A 3,238-nucleotide genomic window follows, 5' to 3' on the forward strand; every position below is an offset into this window, starting at 1 on the left:
TTTTTACTGTTTGCTCTAATTAAACACTTCTTTCAGATTATCAATGTTAATTTATTATCAAATGATCAAAATACAGTACTTTTCATATATTTAGTACAGTTTAGTGGTGCATATCCTTTTTATAATCATTTAATGTGGGGTTTTTCTAGGGTCTGGAACGAATTAGGCTATTTACATGTAAAAGGCGACTCGCTACACGAAGAAATCACTTCACGAAAGCCCTTAAGGAACCAATTAATTTTGTGTTGCGAGGCATTACTGTAAATCTAATAAAAGGCACGAAAGTGAAGGTATATGATATCAGAAGTGCAGCTACTTGATTTTGTAGTAATCTTTCATTGGAAAAAGTTTCAGCAGGAGCAGCAGCTCTATGGTGCACCAAGTCCTTTTTTACTAAACACTATCTCAAAGAAACCTGGTTTTCTAATGAGGATTGCTAGGCTCTAGACCTCACAGTAGCTGCAGAGCCATGGTCTAATTAATTTTGAGTTCAGTTAATCTATGACTCCTAGCTATGGATATATAGGGTTTTGGTTTACTACTCGATTTGGAATCAATCAAAAGTATGTTAGATCAAGAACTATGATTTAGACAAGCTACAGTCGGGTATTTCAAACAGCTTTAGTAAAAAAAACTGGAATCCCATGTTTTATACAGTATCTTGAGAGGATATACTTAAATAAATCTGGACCAGCTTAGTAAATCTTCACCATGTTATATATCTTTTAATCAAATTTATCCTATCTCTTTCCTTTACTGGCGTCCTACTCTCAGCAGTGTGTAGGAGTCTGTAACATGAACATTAGGGGAGGTGCATGAAAGTAAACAGATATCTAATAATAAAATTTCATATTGCTATACTCAATTGGTATTCATATACATGCTCACCCTCCTCCAAAATTCCTTGTGGTATTAAGAGGATAGGGACAAAGAGCCATTGGTATATCGGTTCAGGGCTTCTCACAACTTGCCACTCTCATGTATTAAGGATATGTTTATTGAATGGAAGGGAATTGGGAAAATTTTAAATCTTTATAAAATCTTACGTGTAAAATTTGATTAAATTAAGTTTCTGGAGAAGAAGCAATGTGAACATAAGTCACATATAGCAATAGATTTTATCTTTAAAAATTTGTGTATTCCTCTTTGCATGATTAAAAGTTTAGTGTGGATATAACCTCTTTATAATATCAGGAGAAGATCAGGATACCAGAAAACTCCTAATCGATCAATCAGGAGGGGAAGATGTAAAGTTAGTAAGCAGCACTACATGTATTTCATTGCCAACCTTAACAATAAACCACAACCATATCTTTTTAAATCGCCTTGAGGAGTTGTTCCAACTTTTTTTTTCCTACACATTCATAGCCCTTGATCATATAGCAATGTCCTTCCCTGTAACAATGCCATATTGGTGCAACTCTGCCCTAGGGAACAGCTTCCTTTTCTCCTCTTCGAAGATCGGTGTCTTTGGGTTTGGGGATAATTTCAAGTCTCGTTGATATTTTGGCTGTTACATAGCTTCACATGGTTAGACAGACCAGTGACTATTATTTCTAAATTTCATTAAGGCAATTTTAGCCTTGGCAGTGTCAGAAAATGCAACGTAGGTTTTGAAAGTATCACTTGGTAATTCAAACTTTATCCTTTCGATTTTCCCGAAAGATTTTAAAAGTGTACAATTTTTCATAGTTCATATTGTGTTAAACTCTCATGCAATAAAGCACTTTAATTTCCTTATTATTAACCCCCAACATTTTAGCCCTTTTTCCTCAGGACCCTGGGGATAATGGGACAAAATGTTCCAGTGTGTAAACACGGGAGGAATTTTGGAATATTGAAAGGGAGGTCATTCTTTCCACCCAGGTAATCAACAGAATTTTCCTAGTTCATATTAGCTGAGGTTTTCAACAGTATGTGGGCTTTACCTAGGGATCCAGGGATATGGGATACCATATTAATGTTATTCATTATTTTTTGGGGGAAGGGTATGCAATCATAATAAAATTGAACAGAACATTTTGAAAAACAGGTGGGAGAGAAAATTTTAAGACTCTCATACTGAAAGAGACCCACTAGTCTTTCATGGAATTAATTCTTACACCAATAACACCTGTGAGAGCTGACTCTCAAATGTACCCTCCTTGCCCTACCACAATGGGATGGTACCACTATGATTAAAGTGGCTAAAGTGGAAACTGACCCTGCTTGATAGGACTTATAGCATTTCAAGAACAAAATCATCCCCACTTTAATCACATTAGCAGGCATACTAGATAATGCTGAAAGTCCTATCTCAAAAAAGTCATAATACTTTGGAATATTTGCACAGTATATAACCTTCATAATTTTATATATTCCACCAGTAATGTTTTCATTTCATTATCCTAGTAATTTTGTTTGGAATGGGGGAGTTGAATTGTCCATAACATCAGGAGCAGAGGTTGTTGAGAGTGCTGGGGAGGAATCAGCAGATCCAGGAAAGGAAGATTAATCTTAGGGCAAATTCATGAGGGGTTTGCCGAATACATATCTAATATGCTTGAAAATATTGAAAAAGAATATGCTGCTCATAAAAATCAAATTCTTTATCATTGGCAATGGAAGTTTACTTCACAAATAGGTCACACTCAATACCCTATCCAAATGAGATTGCACCAAATCAGATAAGAGATGCAGAGGTATAAGATAAAACTTCCTGTTAGGCAATGAGAATATTGAATTATCCTATCTATCTATCTATATTGATGGGGTTCTGGACCAAAGGTAAGAATCTAAACTAAGGACCAGTTCCCCTTAAATTGCAAACACTAACCCATGAGCATAGTTTCACTAAAAGAGGTCCAAACCCTTTTTGGGTTTGTTGAGGTCACCCACAAACTCTGATGTAAGCATTTAATTTTGATGAATGTGGAAATATCCATGACAATAAAAAAAACGGATAAAATAAGAATGGGAGAGAGTAGAGACAACATTTAAAGACAATTTTATGTTTGATATTCATAAGTCCCCATTTCTCATCTGGCATTCCATATTTACAGTTACATTACTAAATCAAATCACAATACAATTCATCTACATCAAAATATTGAAAGAGATGATCTCAAAAGAAAATGTGCACTATACCACAACCAAACTATAAAAATGCAGTACCAGTCAACAATAGACCATAAGTAAAATAGGAGGATTAAGGCTTTGTGTGAACAATTGACACCAAAGTTCTAGAATATAATTAATA

The 3,238-nt window shown here is 34.9% G+C and overlaps 1 protein-coding gene across 1 annotated transcript in view; it reads right to left on the reverse strand.

The window, feature by feature from the left end:
* Positions 1–3,002: 3,002 nt before the first annotated feature.
* whd (carnitine O-palmitoyltransferase whd) overlaps positions 3,003–3,238 on the reverse strand; it is a 379,066-nt gene continuing 378,830 nt past the window's right edge. The window contains exon 8 of the mRNA XM_068376806.1: positions 3,003–3,238. This exon is cut by the window's right edge and continues 219 nt beyond it. The gene's annotated coding sequence lies outside the window, so the exon portion shown is untranslated.

The sequence above is a fragment of the Palaemon carinicauda genome, chromosome 7 (genome assembly GCF_036898095.1).
Source record: "Palaemon carinicauda isolate YSFRI2023 chromosome 7, ASM3689809v2, whole genome shotgun sequence".
Lineage (NCBI taxonomy): Eukaryota > Metazoa > Arthropoda > Malacostraca > Decapoda > Palaemonidae > Palaemon > Palaemon carinicauda.